This window comes from Anomaloglossus baeobatrachus, chromosome 1 (genome assembly GCF_048569485.1).
Source record: "Anomaloglossus baeobatrachus isolate aAnoBae1 chromosome 1, aAnoBae1.hap1, whole genome shotgun sequence".
Classification (NCBI taxonomy): Eukaryota; Metazoa; Chordata; class Amphibia; order Anura; family Aromobatidae; genus Anomaloglossus; species Anomaloglossus baeobatrachus.
The window spans coordinates 365161649-365178162 of NC_134353.1; the positions used below are offsets into that span (position 1 = coordinate 365161649).

The 16514-nt window shown below is 46.2% G+C and overlaps 1 protein-coding gene across 2 annotated transcripts in view; it reads left to right on the top strand.

Moving 5' to 3' along the window:
* Nucleotides 1-16514, top strand: part of WRN (WRN RecQ like helicase) — a 345122-nt gene that overhangs the window by 197088 nt on the left and 131520 nt on the right. The window lies entirely within an intron of this gene.

Consider the following 16514-nt stretch of genomic DNA (forward strand, 5'->3'; position numbering starts at 1 on the left):
TCTATCACAGTACCCTTTATCACTAAGCAATTGTGGAATTTTATGTCCCGAGGTAATAAATATCTTGACTTGTCCTCCATCCCATGCCCATTGACAGCGGTCCATAGTAATTCAGATTTTCAGGCGGGATTCCATAGATCAACATTCCTCCATAAAAGGAAGAGTGACCATCCTATTATTCGTGACTTTATCTCAGACACAGGTATTAAACCCCTACATAATTACTCTTCAGAGATCAACAAATCCCAAGATATGTGGTTCTTCTACGAACAGCTGAAAAGTTTTATAGCGTCTATGGCTAGGAGGGTAGACATCTATAGGGCACTCACACCCTTTGAGACCCTTTGCCTAGAGAAGGATCCTCCAGGCCATACCGTTTCGACCTTGTATGACTTGTTTCTCAGATGCAGAGGTGCGAGGGACGGCTTGCCTGGGTACTTTGGGAAATGGGAGAGAGAGTGGGGGGAGGTCATTCTCGGCTGAGCAGCGGACCAAAATCCTTCTCTTTATTGGTAAAACTTCGCTGAATGTTATATCACAGGAGAGGTGCTACAAGATCCTATCTAGGTGGTATACGTGTCCTGTGAGTATCCATGCTGCCTTTCCATCAGCCTCTGATGAGTGCTGGAGATGCCAAAAGGAGAGGGGAACCCTCACTCATATCTGGTGGTCATGTTCCCCGGTGAGATCATTCTGGGAGAGCATTTTCCAGTTACTCAATAAACTATCCTTGAGGCAGATCCAGCCCACAAAAGAGTTAGCTCTCCTGTCCCTCAGGAATGTTTCTGTTTCAGGGTTTAGGAAAGGTTTATTAAGACATTTTTTAACAGCTGCCAGAAACCTAATTCCAAGATATTGGAAACAAACTAGAATCCCATCACGGGATGAATTCCTAGCAGAGTGAAACGAGATCCTCAGGATGGAGACCTTGATAGGTCAGACACTCGGCAGCAAGGACAAAGTTGATGCTACGTGGGCCCTGTGGATCATGTTCAGGGACTCACCGGATATGGGTCTATGGATTGACGGGAGGCAGGTATGTAGGTAATCTGCCATTCTCTTATTTCTGTACTGTGAGGTCGCACCCCACAACCTGGGGGTTCCACTCGCTTGCAGCGGTGTGAGGTAGCGTCAGCAACACATGTACAGTCTCTTTATAAAAATTCCTGTAGTTTATTTAAAACACTCCCAGCATAAACTGCTCTTAAACATAAACGATCCACATACCGTGGGCTTCCAGTCCATTACAAGTCCCCACTCTCTGGCACCTGCCAGCAGACACCTCTAGCTGAAGTTCCTTCCCAGCACCCAGGGCCATCTGCAGACCCCTGGGTCTGTGTCTCCTCCAGGAGAGGTTCGGCCCTACAGCCCTAGCCTGGCTGCACTCACCTCAGTCTCAACTCAGACTCAATTCCAGAGCCCTGTGTTCAGCCTCCACACAGGCTGATATACCCAGAGCACCCTGCTCTGCTCTCACTCTCCAGAACACACACTGACAGTCTCCTAAATCAGACTTGACACACCCACAGGTGGAGGTCTGTGATTCTCCAGATCTGCACAGCACACTGGGATTATTAAAGGGAATCTGACCCTTATATGCAGAAAGAAGCCTTTGTGGAACTACAAGTCCCATAGCAACCTCTTCAGTTTAATATCGCAGCGACCTTCTCCACTGCGACATATAGCGACCATTTACCACATTGGTGGTCGCTACCTCACAGTACCTGAAAGGTTAGCCTTGAAAATGTGGTTTTGATGTAGGAGGGCGCGTCCATTCGGGTGGGAACCCTTTGTACCTTTCCCCTTTCACCTTACTTTCCCACGTTTCTGTTGTCTTTACTGTCTCTAAATTCTTCTTCCACCTCCTCTTCTTTATCTCTTTATTTTCCAACTTGTTCTTCCTATTCCACACATATACGTATTGTACTTGTTATTTTTGGTCGCCAGTGGCGCAGGTGTAGTCAAGGAACTGTGATGTTTTTACCAGCTAGCTTGGGATATATACCCTCAGCCTGCGCGCTGTGCAATTGTTTGATTATCTTCTTCTATTCTAATAAACTTTGATTTGAACAACAAATAAATAACTTTATTATAAATCTTATCTGAAAAATTAGCTTCTTTTTTGGCTAAAATTGATCAGTTATTATGAAAATTCTAAATTCTGAGGTTAAATCTGTATTCAGTGAAGACTTTCCAATTACGGAGATGGAAGACAGCAGTTGATACTGAGGAGATTCTATAACGGGAAGAGGGTCAGAGCTATAGGCAGAGGGAGGTGCTAGAGACAGAGCTCCGCCCCACCCTCCTCCCGTCATCATAGAATCCCATCAGCACCAATTGCCATCTCCTATCTCCGTAATGAGGAAAGTCTTCACTGAATACACATTTTACCTCAGAATTGAGAATTATGATAATGACCAATTTTGGATGAGAAATAAACAAACTTGTCTGATAATTTTTGCCAGAGCTGTATCTTAAGAGACCACTGCAAAATTGTCACTTTTCCTGATTTTTCTCTTTATAGGTATATTTTTATATAAAATGTAAATTGTTTTTTTATTCTATAAACTACTGACAGCGTCTCCGAATTTCCAAGCAATGAATTTTAAATTTATTTTCTGAAAATGAGAAATGGTCAAAATAACAAAACAATGCATTGCTTTCAGACCTCAAATAATGCAAAGAAAACAAGTTCATAATCATTTAGAAACAACAATACAAATAATGTATTAACTCAGGAAGAGTTCAGAAATCAGTATTTTGTGGAATAACCATGATTTTTTAGCACAGCTTTCATGCATCTTGGCATGCTTTCCACTAGTCTTTCACACTGCTTTTGGGTGACCTTATGCCATTCCTGATGCAAAAATGTAAGAAGTTCTTTTTTGTTTGATGGCTCATGACTATCCACCTTCCTCTTAATTACATTCCAGAGGTTTTCAATGGGGTTCAGGTCTGGAGATTTGGCTGGCCATGACAGGGTTTAATGTGGTGCTCCTTCATCCAGACATTGATTGACCTAGCTGTGTGGCATGGCGCATTGTCCTCCTGGAAAAAACAGTCTTCAGAGTTGAGAAACATTGCCTGAGCAGAAGGAAGCAACTGTTTTTCCAGGATAACCTTCTATGCAGCTTGATTCATATGTCCGTCGTATCCTTTCTGGAATTGGCCAATGAATCACCAAATCTTAGACTGATTTGTTTTTTTTGATTAAACAAAAGTTTGCAACACTAAATTAGTATTACTTTTAATTTTATAAATATCATTATTTAAAATCTTTTGGGACCTTCAATTTATAGTGTAAATATGTGTTCTACAAAAATACTATAATGCTGGCAATCAAGGAACTAAAGCTGTCATTCTCTCTATCATAAGATAGGAGATGCTAGATATGAAAAGTAAGCGCTGGACCCCATATACCATGTTTGAGGTATAAGCGAATTGTGTGAACCAGAAGGAGTCCATTTTTATAACTCCCTCCCATTTACATACAACACTAGAAAACATGAAGCAGCGCTACATAATACATTTACTATTGTAATTTCTATCCAAAATTGCCAATTGTAATCTTTCCTGACATAAGCATGTATTTTTTTTTTTACACTATTTAAGCTGAAAAAGAAGATAATGAAATTAATTGTTTTACGTGTTTTTTGTCCCCTAAACCGGCACCACTGCCATAGGTACCTGCTATGACTGAAAAGACGATTAAAGATAGCTCCCACCAAAATTACCTGTGTGCAGCTTGTAGTCAAGGAGGTGGAGGCAATGTGCCAAGAAGTTAAGTTGGCCATGCGCTTATGACTTTCCGTAAGGCTTGATTGACATTTCTGAGGACAGGATTTCAGGATAGTGTGTACCCAAGTCAGTTTGGGTGGGATTAGGGTGCTACCATCTTGATGACTTGGCACGGTTGACCTCTGTCTTGATTTCATGCAAGTAATTTGCACATTGCTTGAGCCGGGTTTTTTTTTTCTTTTGAAAAGACGATAAATAATTGCAAAACATGTAGACCTAAACTTACCACTAACAAAGTAAAATGTGTCACGGAAAAATAAATAATCTCAGAATCACTGGGTTATGAAGAAGAAATCCAGAGTTAATGCCATATAAATAATCATTTTCAATTGAAAAATAGTTCTGTCATTAAGGGGTAAAAAAAAAAGTTCATCTAGATTAACTATTAGTGATCTGCGAGCACGTCCATGTTCGGTACTCGTAACGAGCAGTTGGATGCTCGGATGGCCACGACTTGAGTACCCAAGTATAATTGGGAACTTAAGCATTTTTCCAGGAAATCTTCCTAAAAAATACTGGATTTTCCCTATTGACTTCCATTATTCTCGTTTCCTTGAGTCGCACCCATCCGAGCATCCAACTGCTCATTATGAGTACTGAACAATACATGGCAGTGCCCGCTCATCACTTAAGTTATATAGTCTTATTGTGTGTATATACTTATTCTAAATGTAGCAGTAATTTCTCATCCATTACAAACTATCTACTCAGAATCCATAATGTCCAGGCCATAACCTATAATCCTCCCCTTTACTTGCACAAAGCTTACCAATTTTTCTCTAATAGTGGTTGACCTCACCTTAACCTTTTGCTTTTAATTGGTAGATGCTAGGCACAGAACGTGCCTTAGGGATTAATGCTAAAGCTTACTAATTAGTAATGTAGGGGAATAGCTGCCATAGAGTCTGAACAGTAAGCTACGAATTATACTGCAGTGTAGAAACTGGGTTAGCAATGTCAGGTGGAATTGTACTAAGGTCTCTGGCCTGTTTAACCTTATTTTAATTTTTAGTGGGAACTCAATTAAAATGTTTCCAATTTTTTTTTTAGCACTTCTACCCAAATGTTATTTTATATATTAGAAAATCAGATTCAAAATTTATCCAACTTTCATTGATAATAATGCCATGATCCGATTGTCTAACGTTCGGTACTTCTTCCCTTTGTTGCCATTAGGCTAGGGCTACATGGCAATTTTTTTGTCGCTCCATTGGGAGACCCAGACAATTGGGTGTATAGCTTCTGCCTCCGGAGGCCACACAAAGTATTACACTTTAAAAAGTGTAACCCCTCCCCTCTGCCTATACACCCTCCCGTGCGTCACGGGCTCCTCAGTTTTATGCTTTGTGTTGAAGGAGGCACACATTCACTCAAGCTCCCATTTTAGTCAGCAGCAGCTGCTGATTGTATCGGATGGAAGAAAAGAGGGCCCCCACAGGGCCCCCGGCATGCTCCCTTCTCACCCCACTAAGTCGGCGGTGCTGTTAAGGTTGAGGTACCCATTGCGGGTACAAAGGCTGGAGCCACATGCCGTTTTCCTTCCCCATCCCTTAGAGGCTCTGGGAGAAGTGGGATCCTATCCGGTCACCATTCACTGGAACCGGGCTCCCTCCGCAGCCCCTGGGGGAATCTGCTGGACAGGAGACTTGGTATCATCAGGGACAAGGCCCTGCATCTAAAGGTACTCTGTGTCCCCTTAGGGACGGTGCATGGAGCGCCTGTGTCACAGACGCTGCAGCGGCTGCTGTTTTTTTGTGACGACTGGGACTACCGCGCCGACCGCGCCTGTTTGCCGGCCGCGTTATTAACTTTAGTCCCCGGCTTCATGCGGCCTAGTACCATAACTCCCGCCCCCGGGCCTGCCAGTCAGGGGTAAGGGCGGGACGGTCGACTGGACGTCGGCAGTGAGGGCTGGAGCATACTTAGGTGTTCTCCTCCCCCCTCACTGATCACTGTGGGGCACCAGATTCCCGCACTTTATTAGTCGCCGCCCACGGCTCCCTCCTCCCCTGAGAGCTCCGGCAGCCATTTTTACAATCACTTCTGCCGGTGGAGGATTTCAGAACGAGCTCTGCAGCTCTGGGAGGCCCAAGGCAGGGAATCTGGTGGACACACAACCGCTTTGGGCGGTCGGTAAGCCACACCGGTTACCCGGTGCTGGTCCCCCTGGGGTGCCGAAGTGTGTATAATATATATATATATATATATATATATATATATATATATATATATATATATATATATATATATATATATATATATATATATATATATATATATATATATATATATTTGTATACATTTTCTCTGTTCGGCCGCACTGTTTTGCTTTTGGCTATATACCCTCAGTGATCACTCTCCGAGGAGACAACAGCATGTCGTCCGCAAAGAGCAAGGGTGCCAAGACACAGGGTTATTTTGCAACCTGTACCTCTTGTGCGGCTATGTTACCTGCAGGTTCCACCTACCCTCACTGTGAGCAATGCTCGGCCCCTGTTGCACTCGCTCAGCCGGAGCCTCGGGCACTGGTGGGACCCTCGGCTCAGGTAGAACCCCCTGCTTCCACTGTCCAGGTGGCAGGGACAGAGTTTGCAGTTTTGGCTGAGAAACTCTCTGAGTCGCTTTCACAATCCATGGCTCAGTCTATGGACAGATGGTCTGCTAAGATACTAGAAGCCTTGCAGTCCAGACTGGTCCTTACACAGGCCTCGGGCACTGTGAGTTCATCGCCCCCAGGCCCCTCTCGGTCTGCGCAGCAGCGTGCTCCTGGGGTGACACCTAGGTCTCACGGGGAGGACTCCGACAGGGACCGCAGTCCCAGACCGGCTAAGCGGGCTCGCTGGGAACCTTTCCCGACTTCATCACACTGTTCGGGGTCTCAACTTGAGGACTCTCTGGAGGATGAAGCGGAGGTTTCAGCTCAGGGCTCTGACCCTGACGTTGCTCTCAATCTTGATATACCGGAAGGGGACGCCATAGTAAATGACCTTATAGCGTCCATCAACCAGGTGTTAGATCTATCTCCCCCGCCTCCACCTGTAGAGGAGTCGGCTTCTCAGCAGGAGAAACACCAGTTCAGGTTTCCCAAACGTACACGGAGTGCGTTTTTCGATCACTCTAACTTCAGAGATGCTGTCCAGAAGCACAGAGCATTTCCGGACAAGCGCTTTTCTAAGCGTCTTAATGACACACGTTACCCCTTCCCCGCTGACGTAGTTAAGGGTTGGGCTCAATGTCCCAAGGTGGATCCTCCAGTCTCTAGACTGGCGGCTAGATCCGTAGTATCAGTGGCAGATGGTTCATCGCTCAAGGATGCCACTGACAGGCAGATAGAACTCCTGATGAAATCCATCTATGAAGCCACAGGCGCGTCTTTTGCCCCAGCCTTTGCAGCAGTGTGGGCACTCCAAGCTATCTCAGCTTGTCTGTCTGAGATTAATGCGGTCACACGTACCTCTGCTCCGCAAGTTGCGTCTTTGACTTCTCAGGCGTCGGTATTTTCATCCTACGCCATGAATGCAGTCCTGGACTCTGCGAGCCGTACAGCGGTAGCGTCCGCCAATTCGGTGGCAGTCCGCAGGGCCATGTGGCTACGCGAATGGAAGGCAGACTCTGCTTCCAAGAAGTTCTTAACCGGTTTGCCATTTTCTGGCGACCGTTTGTTTGGCGAGCGATTGGATGAAATTATTAAGCAATCCAAGGGAAAGGACTCGTCCTTACCCCAGTCCAAACCAAACAGACCTCAGCAACGAAAAATTCAATCGAGGTTTCGGTCCTTTCGGCCCTCAGCCAGGTCCCAATCATCCACGTCCAACAGGCCACAGAAGGGCCAGAGGAACTCTGATGCATGGCGGTCTAAGTCACGTCCTCCAAAGACCGCCGGAGGCACCGTCTCCAAGGCGGCCTCCTCATGACTTTCGGCCTCCCCAAACCGCATCCTCGGTCGGTGGCAGGCTCTCACGCTTTTGCGACGCCTGGTGGCCACATGTCCAAGACCGATGGGTGAGAGACATTCTGTCTCACGGTTACAGGATAGAGCTCAGCTCTCGTCCTCCGACTCGTTTCTTCAGAACATCCCCGCCCCCCGAGCGAGCCGATACACTTTTTCAGGCGGTGAACACTCTGAAGACAGAAGGAGTTGTGATCCCCGTTCCCCTTCAAGAACGTGGTCACGGTTTTTACTCCAACTTGTTCGTGGTGCCAAGAAAGGACGGATCATTCCGTCCCGTTCTGGACCTCAAACTGCTCAACAGACACGTGAGAACCAGACGGTTTCGGATGGAATCTCTCCGCTCTGTCATCGCTTCGATGTCCCAAGGAGACTTCCTAGCATCAATCGACATCAGGGATGCTTATCTCCATGTGCCGATTGCACCGGAGCATGAACGCTTCCTGCGTTTCGCCATCGGGGACGAACACCTTCAGTTTGTGGCACTGCCTTTCGGCCTGGCGACAGCCCCACGGGTCTTCACCAAGGTCATGGCATCCGTGGTGGCGGTCCTACACTCTCAGGGCCACTCGGTGATCCCTTACTTAGACGATCTCCTAGTCAAGGCTCCCTCCCGGGCGGCATGCCAACACAGCCTGACCATTGCTCTGGAGACTCTCCAGAGGTTCGGGTGGATCATCAATTTCCCAAAGTCAAAATTGACACCGACCCAATCACTGACTTACCTCGGGATGGAGTTTCATACTCTCTCAGCGATAGTCAAGCTTCTGCTGGACAAACAGCGTTCGCTGCAGACAGGGGTGCACTCTCTTCTTCGGGCCCAGTCACACCCCTTGCGGCGCCTCATGCACTTCCTAGGGAAGATGGTGGCAGCAATGGAGGCAGTTCCCTTTGCGCAGTTTCATCTGCGTCCACTTCAATGGGACATTCTCCGCAAATGGGACAGGAGGTCGACGTCCCTAGACAGGAACGTATCTCTTTCACTGGCAACCAAAACCTCTCTTCAGTGGTGGCTTCTTCCCACTTCTTTGTCGAGGGGAAAATCCTTCCTGCCCCCATCCTGGGCTGTGGTCACGACGGACGCGAGTCTGTCAGGGTGGGGAGCGGTTTTTCTCCACCACAGGGCTCAGGGAACCTGGACTCCGACAGAGTCCTCCCTTCAGATCAATGTTCTGGAGATAAGGGCAGTGTATCTAGCCCTAAAGGCGTTCCATCGGTGGCTGGAGGGCAGGCAGATCCGCATACAGTCGGACAACGCCACGGCGGTCGCGTACATCAACCACCAGGGCGGCACACGCAGTCGTCAAGCCTTCCAAGAAGTTCGGCGGATTCTGCTGTGGGCGGAGGCCACAGCCTCCACCATCTCCGCAATTCACATCCCGGGTGTAGAAAACTGGGAAGCAGACTTTCTCAGTCGCCAGGGCATGGACGCAGGGGAATGGTCTCTTCACCCGGACGTGTTTCAAGAGATCTGTCACCGCTGGGGAGCGCTGGACGTCGACCTCATGGCGTCTCGACACAACAACAAAGCCCCGGCATTCATGGCACGGTCTCAAGATCACAGAGCTCTGGCGGCGGACGCATTAGTTCAGGATTGGTCGCAGTTTCGACTGCCTTATGTATTTCCTCCTCTGGCACTGCTGCCCAGAGTGTTACGCAAGATCAGGTCCGACTGCCGCCGCGCCATCCTCGTCGCTCCAGACTGGCCGAGGAGGTCGTGGTACCCGGATCTGTGGCACCTCACGGTGGGTCAACCGTGGGCACTCCCAGACCGACCAGACTTGCTGTCTCAAGGGCCATTTTTCCATCTGAATTCTGCGGCCCTCAACCTGACTGTGTGGCCATTGAGTCCCGGCTCCTAGCGTCCTCAGGGTTATCTCAAGATGTCATCGCCACTATGAGACAGGCCAGGAAACCAACGTCCGCCAAGATCTATCACAGCAGTGACTATGGAAGGGGAATACATGGAATAGCAGAAACTGCTGTGTGAATACTGACATGAAAAATTCAATAGCTATTTGTTAGAATGAAATGTGAAAAATGGAACCTGCATTACTGCCATGAATATATGAATAAAGAGAAATTTAGCTACTGAATTGATCAATGCAGAAGAGCCCCAACACTACGCCAAAGTATTTCTCTACATTGGGGTCCCTAGCTTGTGTGTGTCCTCTCATGCAGTTAAAAAACTTACCGTGTATGGGACGCCATATATTCATGGCAGTAATGCAGGTTCCATTTTTCACATTTCATTCTAACAAATAGCTATTGAATTTTTCATGTCAGTATTCACACAGCAGTTTCTGCTATTCCATGTATTCCCCTTCCATAGTCACTGGTGTGCATACCTTATCTCCCCATAGTGATGTTTTTTAGGTTTTTTGCACCCAGTTCAGACATAGAATGGAGTTCCAAACGTTATTCCTTAAGATCTATCACAGGACTTGGAGGATCTTCTTATCCTGGTGCTCTGATCAGGGTTTTACTCCCTGGCCGTTTGCCTTACCCACTTTTCTTTCATTCCTTCAATCCGGAATGGACAAGGGTTTGTCTCTCGGCTCTCTCAAGGGACAAGTATCGGCGCTTTCCGTGTTTTTTCAAAAGCGTCTAGCCAGGCTTCCGCAGGTCCGCACGTTCCTGCAGGGAGTTTGCCACATAGTCCCACCTTACAAGAGGCCGCTGGAACCATGGGATCTTAACAGAGTGCTAAAGGCTCTTCAGAAACCACCTTTCGAGCCACTGCGGGATGTCTCTCTATCACGTCTTTCGCAGAAGGTGGCCTTTCTAGTGGCAGTTACATCACTCCGGAGAGTGTCTGAGCTTGCAGCGCTGTCATGCAAAGCCCCCTTCCTGGTTTTTCACCAGGATAAGGTGGTTCTGCGTCCGGTCCCGGAATTTCTTCCTAAGGTGGTATCCCCTTTTCATCTCAATCAGGATATCTCCTTACCTTCTTTTTGCCCTCATCCAGTTCACCAATGTGAAAAGGATTTGCATTTGTTAGATCTAGTGAGAGCACTCCGGCTCTACATTTCTCGCACGGCGCCACTGCGCCGTTCTGATGCGCTCTTTGTCCTTGTCGCTGGCCAGCATAAGGGGTCGCAGGCTTCCAAGTCAACCTTGGCTCGGTGGATCAAGGAACCGATTCTTGAAGCCTACCGTTCTTCTGGGCTTCCGATTCCTTCAGGGCTGAAAGCCCATTCTACCAGAGCCGTGGGTGCATCCTGGGCATTGCGGCACCAGGCTACGGCTCAGCAGGTGTGTCAGGCGGCTACCTGGTCGAGTCTGCACACTTTCACGAAACACTATCAGGTGCATGCATATGCTTCGGCAGATGCCAGCCTAGGTAGGCGAGTCCTTCAGGCGGCGGTTGCCCACCTGTAAGAGGGGGCCGTTTTTTCGGCTCTTTTTATCGAGGTATTCTTTTACCCACCCAGGGACTGCTTTTGGACGTCCCAATTGTCTGGGTCTCCCAATGGAGCGACAAAGAAGAAGGGAATTTTGTTTACTTACCGTAAATTCCTTTTCTTCTAGCTCCTATTGGGAGACCCAGCACCCGCCCCTGTTCCCTTCGGGCTGTTGTTCTTTTGTGTACACATGTTGTTCATGTTGAATTGTTCTTTTGGTTCATGGTTCAGTTCTCCGAACATCCTTCGGATTGAATTTGCCTTAGACCAATTTATAAGTTTCCTCCTTCCTGCTTTTGCACCAAAACTGAGGAGCCCGTGATGCACGGGAGGGTGTATAGGCAGAGGGGAGGGGTTACACTTTTTAAAGTGTAATACTTTGTGTGGCCTCCGGAGGCAGAAGCTATACACCCAATTGTCTGGGTCTCCCAATAGGAGCTAGAAGAAAAGGAATTTACGGTAAGTAAACAAAATTCCCTTCATTTGTCATGTGAAACGGAAAGCAGAGTGTCTCATTATGACTTAGTAAGGATTTCCTCTGCTGTCAGATTCTTTCTAAATGAGTTGTATTTTCTGTCATGCCATGGCCACACATGCACCTTGTCGCAACGTATAAGCTCTAAAATAGCCAAGTCGCAGACAAGTTGGACATGTTTTTGTTGCACTACTTTTCTGAGGACTGCTTCTGCTTGACAAATGCTCCATGTAATAACAGCCTAAGAGGGCAAATACTTCTTGACAGGAGCAGATAGGCTCCATAAGCACACTGCATTTTTTCGTACAGTTTGTTGCCCAAAACTGCATGTCTTTACTTCTCCCAGCTAAGTTTATGAGAATTCAGAAATGCTGTCCACACGTTGCTTTTTTATTTTTCCTGCAATTTTGGGTTGACCAAAAAAAACTGCAGCATGTCAATTCTTTGTGCGTTTTTTCACAAAAAAATACATGTAAAAAAGCGGCCCTTTGTTTGCGTTTTCTGGCAGAAGGTGAAATTTTGTTAAATCAACTGCAGCGTGCGGGCATAGCCTTAAACTGGCCATACACCATGGATAACTGTCAGAAAAACATTTGTTCAGCCCACAATTCTCTCTCGACATCCCCAGGTACTTGGATGTTTGGCTGGGCAACCTGTTTGTTTCTAAAGGGAAATAAAGACCCCCATGTACATTAGATTAAAATGGACTTAACTCGCTGATTTAGACAGGACAGACCAATCATCTAATATATATATGGGAACCCTTTTCGATACTCCCAGTAGATCGTCTGGTAAGATTAGCAAATCCGGAGAAATAGTACCGACACTCAACAGAAAACACTTCAGTGTTGCTCAGTAATGGTAAATAAAGTAGGGTATACACTGGAAATCAAAATTAGATAACCAACACGCAATTTCTTAAATGTTAAGGTCATTGTGTAGTCCAATGTGATTATGTCCTAACATGAGTAAACTGACTGTATTTTACGCTTATTTCATAAATTGAATTTATTTTAAGGCACATAATTAAAATGTAAATGAGATAAATAAAAAAGGACACTGATCAAAATTACAGAACACTTTCCGATACCTGCAAGTTATTGGTGTTAATCGGGCGCCTGGTGCTAATTTCCTTAATTATCTAACAAATCCTATTTAACTGGCATCCTAACTTTCCAGTTTGCACTGACTTTGCAAAAATGATGAGCTGTTCCAAAATGACTGAAACCATCCGACAGCAGGTTATCCAGATGAAGACCAAAGGGGTGACCCTGTCAGCCATAACAAGAGAAGTTGGTCATTCCAACTCTGTGATTTCGAGAATGTTGTATATTTACAACATCACAAACTCCTTCAAGTCCCCCAAGAAGGCTGGTCGCCTTCGAAAGAAAAATGCAAGTGAGGACCGGATAATGTGGAGAATCCCCATCAGTAATTGTTTCAACACTGCAGCTGGAATTGCTCACCAGTTCAGCACTGAACAGAGTAAGGATCTGTCTCGTCATACAGTGTCACAATGTTTAAGAGCATTTGGACAGAAAGCCCAATCTGCAGTGAACAAACCTGTCATGAGCAGAAAGAATCAAAAGGCTAGACTCACTTTTGGTGAGGAACATGTCATGTGGACAGAGAAGTCGTTTACAGTTCATTTTAGTGATGAAAGCAAGTTTAATGTATTTAGGTCTGGTGGAAACATTGTGTTTGTCAACAAACTGGGGAAAGACTGAACCCAAAGTCAGTGAAAGGTGGTGGAGGAAGTGTAATGGTTTGGGTTATGTTTTCTGCAGCAAAATTTGGACCTCTCATACAGCAACATGACAGAGTGAGTGCAAGTGTGTATAACAACCTTTTTTAACAACACGTGGTTCCTTACTTGCGTTCATCACGCAATCAGCCAGCAATTTTCATGCAGAACAATGCCCCCTGTCACAAAGCAAAACAAGTAAAGCAATTCTTTGAAATAGAAAACAGAGAGTCCTGGTCTAAACCCAATAGAAAACCTTTGGGAAATCTTTGGTGACAAAGTTATGGCCAAGAAACCCACAACGGTCAAAGAACTTTGGAAGAGACTGGAAGAGTGGATCAATATCACACCAGAGCAGTGTGAGAGACTAATGATGTCCTGTGGCCGCAGATGTGCTGAAGTCATTCAAAGCAAAGGCCTGTACACAGCCTACTGATTGGTAACTGTTGTTACCTTCAGAAAATTTAGTTATAATCTTTCTCTGTGCTACAGGCATTGTTGTTCTCTAATTATGATCATCACGCTTTCCTCTTTAGATATAGCCGCCTCATTATCTCTCTCTCTCTAGGCTCTTTACCCTATCTCTTCTTCTGGCTTCTTTTAGACAACTCAAAACAATAGGGTTATGTGCCCACGTTTGGTATTTGCATGCAGTTATGCTGCGTATTGCACTGCAGCGTAGCTGCATGCGTCCTGCGTCTCCTGCACAATCTATGAAGATTGTGCATAATCCATGCCCACGTGGCGTTTTAGAACGCAGTGATTTGCATGCTGCCAAATCGCTGCGTTCTAAAAAGCAACATGTCACTTCTTTCGTGCTCTCTGCATGCTGTCTCCATTCTGTCTATAGGGAGAGGCAGCATCCAGAGCGCACAAATTCTGCAGTCACCAAAGTTTCAGAACGGAGCTTTTCAGCTGCGCTCTGAAGCGAACATGCAGTGACTTTTACGCTGCGATGCAGAGCGCACACACGTGGGCATATAGCCTAAAGCCACAGTTGATTTATCTTGTTTCTGCAGAGACCTATTCTCAGGGAATCATTCACTATATGGGTCTCATTAACTTTGTATTTGGTTTTTGGATGTTATCAGTTGATTATTCATACTATTTATCTTCTGTATTCTCATGAAAAGTTTTAATAAAAAGAGATTAAACATAATTATGATCATCACGTTTTGGGCAAAATAAAGGTTTCATTTTGATAAACTTTGGATCTTTTGTAAAACACTATTCTAGTGACATGGTGTACCCCTTACTAAAAAATCTTCAAATGTTGATCAATGTAAATTACATTATTTCTGCAGATTTGGTTTCCAGTACCATCTCTATGCTGATGACACCCAACTGTACACATCTTCTCCTGACATCACCCCTGCACTATTACAAAATACTACCGATTGTCTGTCCGCTGTCTCCAACATCATGTCCTCCCTCTATCTAAAACTGAACCTGTAAAAAACTGAATTTCTCCTTTTTCCTCCCTCTCCTAACCTTCCGAAACCCAATACAGTGGAACCTTGCTTAACGAGAACAATCCGTTCTGGGACTGTGCTTGTTAATCAAGGGACTCGTTCAGCAGAGCAAGGTTTCCCATAGGAAATCATTGCAATGCTGACGATCCGTTCCACAATGTGTTAAATGTCCCATCCTGGTCCCCTATTCTATCATTCCACACATGCACAAATGCACACAAACATGTACAAACTCACACAAACACACACAAGCACACATGCACACGCACATATTATATGCTCACCTTACCTTCCGTTCCATCGCTGGTCTCCTGGGACTTGCTGTTCTCCTGTGCGGGCCGTGTATCAGCTGACCATAACAACGAGGGCGGAACTTCCTGCCAGAGCGCTGACATCAAAGGCAGAGCCGCTTGCCTCTGATTGGCCAGCGCGCTGCCTTTGACAAGCGGTGACAGGAACCGGGAAGTTCCTGCTTCGTTGCTATGGATGCCGATGCCTGGAGCGGAGCAGAGCACTACAGGACCCAGGAGGCCGGCGATGAAACGGAAGGTACAGCTATAGGTATGCTCACCTTACCTTCCGTTCCACCGCCGGCCTCATGGTACTTGTAGTTCGCTGCGATGTACCCGGGAACTACAAGAACCATGAGGCCGGCGGTGGAACGGAAGGTAAGGTGAGCATAATACAGTACTGTGTGTGTGTGTGTACATGTGTGTGTGTGTGTGTGGACAGTGCAAGTGCGGGTCAGAGCGCGGTGGATGGACGGAACCGGAAGTGTGTGCGGTGAGAATTTCGTACAGCAAACCTTTCTCGTAAAGCGGGTTACAAATTTACAGAAAGCTTTGCTTGTTAAGCGAAATTCTCGTTAAGAGAGTTACTCGTTAATCGAGGTTCCACTGTACTATCATTTTTGTGTGTGGCTCTACCATTACTCCCCTGCAGCACGCCCGCTGTCTTGGGGTTATATTCGACTCCGATCTTTCCTTCACTCCCCACATTCGTTCACTTGCTCATTCTTGTCACTTCCACCTCAAAAACATCTCAAGGATTCAACCTTTTCTTACCGTTGACTGTGCAAAAACTCTTAGGCTATGTGTCCACGTGAGAATGTAGCTGCGGATTTTTCTGCATCAAAATCCACAGCTTTCCTGCAAAATTTGCCGCGGATTTGATGCGGATTTTGGTGCTTTTTTTTTCCCCCAATTTTAAAGCCAAAATCCGGATGAAAATCCGCAACGATAATTGACATGTTGCAGATTTTTCCGGATCAAAATCCGCACGAAATCCGCTGCGGAAAAATCCGCAGCGTGGGCACAGCATTTCCAAAATGCAATAGAAATGGCTGGGAAGTGCCTGAGCTGCAGATTTTCGGGAAATCCGCGGCTTTTCCGTGAGAAATCCGCGGCAAAATCCGCTTATTTTCCGCAGCGTGGGCACATAGCCTAACTGTCGCTCTCATTCATTCTCGCCTGGATTATTGTAACTCTTTACTAATTGGTGTCTTTGTTACTAAACTCTCCCCTCTCCAATCCATTCTGAATGCCGCAGCCAGGATAATTTTCCTCTGCAACCGCTTCACTGATGCCTCTGCTCTTTGCCAGTCATTGCACTGGTTGCCTATCCGTTACAGAATCCAATATAAACTTATCACTCTCACTTACAAAGCTCTCCA